An 8,515-nucleotide genomic window follows, 5' to 3' on the forward strand; every position below is an offset into this window, starting at 1 on the left:
TTGCAAGTGTATCTGCAATTAAATCCACACTTTTCCCTCCTTCGGCCATTGTGGTTTAAAAAAAAGCAAGAATATATTTTAGATTTTCGAACGGCCGCCAATTACGACTTTTGGGTGTGTTGATTCGACATCGCGCTTCACAAAACGCGTTCATCACCCTCAGCATAAGGCCAGCGAGAAGGCTCACTGTAACCAACTCGTGATCTAACAAATATGAAAGCTCATTGACTTTGACAGAAGCGATGCCCGTACAATTGCATCTTAAGGCCTCGGAACGAATAATGCGCGCTCCTCGTATTGTGAAACCTGCCCGGCAACACGAGCGAGCGGAATTCCGATTGGATTCAAAACTCACCTAAAAATACAACGCTCAGCTATAATATGACGTCAATGCAACGATTATGATCATTTTTTTTATTGATTATGTTTGGCCAACTGAGAAGGCCTTGAAGGCCCACCACTGAGTTACTTAATAGCCTAAATTAAACTTTACTTTCATCAATAGAGTTAAAGTTATGCTTTATTGTAGGCGTTATGTAATTAATAGTGAAGGATTGTATTACGATTGCTGGCATTGTTTTAAACACTTACGGGACAGAAGGTCAATTATTTAATTTAGCAGGTTCATAGTTACTGAATATGTTAAACATTGATTAAACAAAAAGCATTTCTCAAATGAATGTAGAAGTACAGTGCATCGATAAAATAGACTGGGATTGTAGTCATGGTGTTTACTGATGCATTCATATGCTAAATTTATATGACTTCGTTTCAATGTAAGACCTCAAACTTGCAAACCGGATAGCACTTCATGGACAAATACGACTAAACACATTCTCCACATAGGCCATAGAAGATACAAACATATCAAATTGGGCCGGGGAGGACGTCACCGGGACGCGATCAAGAACACCCAAAAACATAACAATTTGATCTGGGAAAACATACACCACACAATCTGTACACTGACGAGATTCCAAGGGAAGGAGAGACGGAGAGACTGCCGCCTGACTGAGAAGGTCAGCCTTGGACGTGGAACGTGGGCCAGGCCGGGGAAGGAGCAAGGACGACCGATTCAACCTACATGACCCTTGACATAAAAAAACCTCCTATAAAATGTGAGGCTGGGCTGAGATCAGCGCGCCATTTTTCGATTGTGCTCGTCTGATTATAGTTTCTCGTCAGATTAAGAAAAAGCCGCCCAGATATCTGTCTTTGTACTATTTCCTGAACTCCAGAAATCAAAGAAACTAAAATATCGCAACTATAATCAGCTGTTGTTAAGTCTTTATTTGACCCTTTTCTTTTTGAGTACAAAAAACGAACACGCATTGGAGTACCGTATTTTTACGGCCAAAAGACGCGCCGTATCAAAGGGCGCAGTCCCAGGTGAGGGTGCTATTTCTGTATTTGATACATAGATAGAACGCGCGGTATCATTGGCCGCAAACAGAACCAAGCAACCGAGCAGTCGCGCTAGCTGCTCAATCGCGCTCGCGTGTTTTTAAAATGGCAGCGGGAGTTCTGTGGTATTTTATTTTAGCTTTTAACAACGTGCAGAAGTTGTCCTTATCCAAAAATGCACCAAGTCCTTGTCTTCTGTATCCACTATTCTCCACCAAACACGAGAGTCATTATCAGTCTTCCTCGCCGTCTCGCTGCCGCGTAGCCCCTCAGATGGGATGCCGACACAATGCCGGTGTGAGCAAATCACTAATCAACAAACAATGTGTCATCATGGTGTTACATCAAAACTAAAACTATCACCCCAAATCAACTGAATAGCGTAATAGTGTAGGCCCAGCAAAATTCTGCCTACAATACCTTAGTTAACATGCATGCACACTAAAACAGAAGATAGCGTGGCTAGCTGTTTTTAAAAAGGCAACAGGAGCAAAACTGAGTTTGGTTGTATTTTATTGAACTATTTAACAATGCACTCACATTATTATTAATTAGTCATCATCCACAAATCCATCAAAATCATCTTCTGTATCAGAAATATACAGCTGGGCAAATTCTCCCACTAACACGCCAGGTTCCCTCTTGTCATTGTCAGATTCCCGTGTCGCTGCTGTGTGCGGCTCCTCTTGATGCCGGCTCTTGCGAAAGCTCTAACGACAGAGCAAGCAGACACATTTGCCCATACAGGGGCACTGGAGCCTGCTTTGCACTGGGGGCGTGCCTTTGCGTTGTCATTCACGCCCATCTCCCCTCCCACATCTGCCTGCTGTGTTAGCCATGCCTGCCTTCTCTCTATATAAGCAGTGTGCAGGCAGTTCATGTTCGCAGTCAGCCCAGCAGTGCACTTGTTGCACTTGGTCCACAAAATGGGCGCTCCACCTCAAAAGGCGCCTTGGCTTTTTTGGACGGGTTTCAGGACTTTAAAGTGCGCTTTATGGCTGCGAAAATACGGTAGGTAAATTTGGCTTTTCAGGTTCATTTACGTAATATTTCTCGTTTTCTCGGTGGCTCAACTCCAGCAGTTTTGGTGACCCCGACGTGATTTTCTCAAAAAGGGAGTCCTTGCGGCTTGTTCTTCACACTCTACAATATTCCAGGCCTGGACAATCAGAACAAAGGTAGGGGAGAGCCTGTTTATTCAAAGTCTCCTGATTTGTTATATTGTAGAGTGGAAAGACGTGGTCGATTATTAGACCGTTAAATTTTGTCAGTGTTTCTGGATATATCGTTTTTGCACTTCAGGAATGGTTGCATGCTTTGTATAGAATGTAGATTGCGCATGGATTACTCGTAATATTGGAAGCGTACGCAGGTGAAATAAGGAGGGGGCTCCTGTTGTTGGCCGGCAACAGAAATTAGCACCCGGAGTCAAAAAGGGGGACTCCTGCTCCGGTAGTCGAAGAAGGGGATGCACAGCTGACTAGCAGAATGTGTGCACGGCGATCCCAATAAAGTGACGCTCAGTATAGTTAGTATAGTATAGTATATAAGTGGACTGAGGCTGGGAAAGATTGGATCTTTCGGACCACCATTATCTGTCGCTGCAGAGGCATACACGGTGGAGGGAAGTGCACAGCTGACGAGCTGATGGTCGCACTGCAACCTCAATAAAGAGCGCGCAGTCACGGTAAAAGAGCGGGCAGTCACGGTATATGTGGTTGACCGAGGCGTGGAGCGTTCCGGTTGCTGGAATATAGAATAGATTTTAAGGTGTTCCAATATTGTTGACAGTTTCTTGATTTCGGGGTGTTCCAATGTGGTTCACTTGCTCTGTTGTGTGTTTGTGCTGTTGTCTGAATGTTAATTGTGACATGTATTTGTTGTGCAATTGTCTATACGTTGTGTGTGTCCCGTGGCAATTTGTGGCCCTTGCTGTGCTGCGTTCTACTGGGTTGTTGTGTCTCATGTTTATAATTCCCGCGTCTATGTCCTATGATGCTCAATTGGTTTAATGTTAGGGGGTGTGTGAGAAAGTAGAGTGTTAATGTCTGGTGAGTGATGATAAAAAGGAGAGAGTGGGGTTTGCGTCCCACACTCACAACAAAACATGCTTAAAGTATCGTGTGGTGCATACAATATATCGTGTGAAAGTTCAAGCGATCGTGTGAGTGAATGCAACCCTGAAGCAGAACAGGGGGAAACCTAACGGTGATAAGATAAAACTGCCTGATTGGTTGGAGTGGATAAATAATGAAGTTGTGGATATTTTGGTAGTACAGAGAGGAGAATCCAAAACACGGAAAAATCTGTGATAGGATGGACCTTGCTCCGATGAGAGTTCCACACTGCTTGAGTCGTAGTTGATTAAAAATGGGGAAATGGTGGGAGTGTAAAATTATGATTGGTATAAAAATTTCAGGGGATGATTTGCAATTAAATTAGGATTGGCGATGAAATTACTTGAGATAAAAAGTATATGAAACCGAAACACAAAGGCTTCATTGAGCATGTGTCTTGCGGACGTACAAAATGTGACCATTGGAAACTCTGAGTTGATTAGGAAATTGAAAGAAAAAAGTCAAAGCAAGCAGGGTGAAGAGTGTGGGGAAAATGGTGGGAGCAGTTGGATGAGCAGGGGGAGTTGCAGATATGAGGTTGGAAAGATGGGGGTCGAGTGGCCGATGGACGGAAGATGTTTGTGAGGGTTGGAGATGGGGAGGCGTGGCTGGGGTGCGGACAATATATATAAGATATATAATCATACGCAATACCGACAAAGTGCCACGAAAGACGCTGGTGGAAAAACTGACACCAGGGGAATAACGACGGGAACGAAAAAGGCTTGCAAAAGGCAAGGAACAAAATGAACAAAAATCGCTTACCGCAGAAGGGCAAGGAAAACCAATTGAGCTCAACCGAGAAGATCAATAAATGAAAACGGAAACACAAACAATGAACGGGAACAAGGTACACGGAATGCAATAACAAGGTGTCTAGAATTCACAACTTGGGACATGAGCATGAGCAAGAGGAATATTCAGACGCTGAGTAGTCAGCGTGGAGTGTTTAAATAGTGCAGTAATCAATGACTTGACGAGTGACAGGTGCGTGGCTGGTGGGCGCATCTTTCCAGCCATGACGACATGAACAGGAACAAGCGCTGGAAGGAAACGCCCCCACTCCAGCTGGGCAAACACAAAACAAAAACATGACAGGACAAAACGGACCATGACACAAAGGGATTAGGTTTTTGGGACAGGTTTTAATTTAAACATTTGATGATCATGTTTAAAGAAAGTCTTTAGAACACGAGATGTCTAGCAATTGATGAGAGGTTTGCCAAGTATAAAGTTGGATTTTGCGACACCAGCCCTGACATGACAACTTTTAAGGGACAAGACAGCATTCCAGAAATACCAGACTAACATCCGCATCTATGAGCTGTTTGACGTCACAGGTGCAGGATCGTCAGCTACGTCCAGGAGGAACAGGAGAAACGATTTCACGGAGACTGAATGGGAAAATCCACAAACGCACAGTGGTAAACTTTGGCATACGCTGGCTAAATTGAGGCAAAATTAAGGTTCTGCCAGCACAAATCTCAGTGTAATAAAGGCGGACGCGCCGAGGGAGGGGTCTCTGTGTGGAATTGGAAAGTATCTTTTTGGTGAATGAAAGTGTGACAGAAAAAGTGTTTGTATGTCTAAGTGGTTTGAGTGAATGTTTAAGGGACGGGCCTCAGGAAAGAAACCTGATTGAGGGCACCGGTAAGCCCGAACAGCACGTAGGATGCAATGGGTGGACAGGTCTGATCAACCTGAATCCCTATTGCACTCCCAAGTACTGATTTTCAAATTGTTATTGGAGACAGATTGGACTAATCAAATTCAAGCATCAAGTGAATGATGTCAGGAACTGTCCTTACTTGAGGCCGAGGCCAGACCTACAGAGCAGCATGATGTTGCTGTGTCTTTCAGGTGGGGAGCGGAGGAGACAGGCCTGGTCTATGTGGCCAGGGCGAGACGTGAATGGAGTGAGACTTCCGGCAGTGACCCGTCCAATAATGTCGTCATTCCGCAGCTGTTCCAGTTGGCCGTCCTCAGGGCGTGTCCTTCTGGTTACGGACATCATGTGAAACAGTCCATCAATGAAAAAATGCTAATCAGTCTCAGGAGAACACATTTTTTTTTTACATCATTTTGCACGACATCAGAAAAGGAAAATGTGGGATTGGATTAAGGAGTGTTACTAAAAATTGTTGTACTTGCATGTTTAGGAGGCCAAGAGAGATAAAAAAAAAAGGGGGGGGGCAGCTAATGCATGCAGCTCCCATTGCACCTGCGCCTTCCGCTTCTGCTGCTCCTAGGCAAGGTTCGGTTGACGCGGCACCACAGCAGACTGGCTGTCCGTACCCGACCGGTCAACGAGGTCGGGATTGCAGTAACAGAGGTAGGGGTGGTTATAGACGGGGGTTGTGAGTGGGGTGTGCTCTTGCTGCGGGGTCACTGGGTGATGAGCTGTCCATACCGAGCCACTTTCTGGAATGTGCCATCCTCTGGTCCGGTGCCATTCCTGTCGCCCAGAGCTCAACCAGCGCAGGGGGCGCCACCGTTACCCACTCCCAACGTACTCTTCACACCAACCCGCTGGTACCCCATTCCATGACAGGGGGCCGCGGAGCATATGTGGTGCTCTCTTCCATTCCACTGGCTGAACTGAAACATCTGAGGGCAGCTCTGAAACCTGGTTCTCCATCCTCCCGCGGTGGGTATGCCCAGTTCCTGATCCAACCTCCACCCATTCACCAATTGACCCAGTACCTTGTACACTGTACATATGATCGCACACATGATTTGGTTTATCAAAATGCATTCATCCAAATTTAGTCAGGAGTTCATCTTGCATTAGGATTATATGTGTGTTATGTCTACCGGCGTTGCCTCGCATGCGTGCCTTGTCCCTGAGCAGCAGAAATGGTATGAATTGTTTACTTTCGCTGAGCCACAAATCACATTGACTATTGATGCGCGTCTTCATACTAAAGATCTAGGCCCCATGGTAAAGCGGTGTGTAGAGGCGGTTGGGCTGGGTTCAGACGTCTATTACGAATGTTGAATACTCCACGTCACTAACAGGGTATCATACTTCAGCACCCACTACAAATTATTCGGTTTTGGGAACGTGACTAAATTTCAAAATTTCACGAGACGGGTCACTCGGGAGAGGTAGCTCTGTGTGCGTCTCTGCCGGAGGGTTTGTGGACACGGGGCCCGACTGATTTTGGGCTCTGCTCCACAGCTCCCCCAATTGTTTTACTGTCTCTACACCCTCGCCCAGTTGACAGAATCAGAGTTGGCACAGCCTGGAGGTGGATTGAAGCATTCGGGAGACAATAGGAGGTGAAGACTGCAGCGGTTCTTGGAGCTGTCTACGTCTTGGAGAGCACCTATTCTTCCCGTAAAAAATGGTTTAATTTGGTATCTGCGTAATTCTAGTTTGGGATTTTTATTTATTTATTTATTTTTTTTATCATAAATGGTTACAATTTCATTTGGTTTGCTTTGAAGATTTGCCAAAAAACGGTCAAAATTGGAGCATTAGCTCAGGGCTTAATTTATAATCTCTAAACAGTTAGATATTTGAACTCGGTGAACTACATTTTCTTTAATTCAGGAATAATTTGCCCATCTTGCAAAGCCAAATTCTAACATTGTGCCATATTAGCTGGATATCATTCGGACATTATTGCGAACCAACACTGCTGGATTGTGGTGATTATCGGCACAACGAAATGTATACGTTGGAAAATTGTTTCTCGGGGCAATGCCTGTGAGGATGCCACTGTCTAGATCAGGGGTGCTCATTAAGTCGATCGCGATCTACCGGTCGATCGCGGAGGTGGTACTGGTCGATCGCGGCGTGACATTAAAAAAATATCATCCTAGCATCAATGCCGTCACTTGATTAATATACAAGGCAGCCATTCAGATGACAACTGAATGTTGCCATTCTGTTGACCAATCAAATAAAAAAACGGCTCTAAGTGCAGCAGAACTTACGATGTCAGCCTATCATCCATCCCCGTTACTTGATTGACATACAGGACAACCAGTCAGATAACAACTGAATTTTGACCTTTAGGTCACCGCTCATGCGTAAACAACGACGCAAAGTGCTAAGCTAGTCGGCGAATTGTGTCAGATTTTAAGCCCTCGCTAAAGTTTATGGTCACTAAAATGAGTGAAGGAGCTGGACCAAGTAAAAAGGCAAAAACATATCACTTCCATACAGAATGGGAGGTGGACTTTTTTTTCACAATGTCATTTTCGAAGTGCGTTTGCCTCATATGCCATTCTATCATCGCAGTACCAAAGAAGAGAAATGTGGAGCGGCATTTTCGGACTGTTCAAGAAAGATACGAAAACGACTTCCCGCCGAAAAGCGAGCTAAGAAAGAGAAAGGTGAATGAACTAAAATCCCAGTTGACAAGACAGCAGTCATTTTTCACACAACATACTTCAAAAGCGAAGGCGGCCACCGAAGCATCGTTCCGGGTGTGTCACGCCATTGTTAAAAACAAGAAGTCCTTCCAAGACGGAGAGATGGTAAAAGAGGCATTCGTTGAAGCAGCTGACTCATTGTTCCGGGACTTTAAAAATAAGGCAGAGATATTATCTTCAATCAAAGCTCTGCAGTTGTCAAGACATACAGTTACACGTCGCTGTGATGCCATGGCCGAGGATTTAACCCAGCAAATGTGGACGGACATCAGAAATTGTGAATTTTTCTCACTGCAGTTGGACGAATCTACGGATGTGAGTGACACAGCCCAGATGTTGTTTTCATTCGCATTGTGTTAAGTGATATCACTGCACTTCCCATGAAAGAACAGACGCGAGGAGAGGACATATTTCAGACGTTTAAAAACTTTATCGAGAAAACTGAGCTCCCAATGTACAAATTGGTGTCTATCACCACAGATGGAGCACCTGCAATGGTTGGGCGTGTGAATGGATTTATTGCCAAGTGCAGGCAGAATGATGCGTTCCCAGACTTCTTGAATTACCATTGCATTATCCACCAACAAGCGCTATGCGCTAAAATGCTTAAC

Source organism: Idiotropiscis lumnitzeri, chromosome 2 (genome assembly GCF_059441095.1).
Source record: "Idiotropiscis lumnitzeri isolate Australia: NSW breed Sydney's pygmy pipehorse chromosome 2, RoL_Ilum_1.0, whole genome shotgun sequence".
In the NCBI taxonomy this organism is placed as follows: domain Eukaryota; kingdom Metazoa; phylum Chordata; class Actinopteri; order Syngnathiformes; family Syngnathidae; genus Idiotropiscis; species Idiotropiscis lumnitzeri.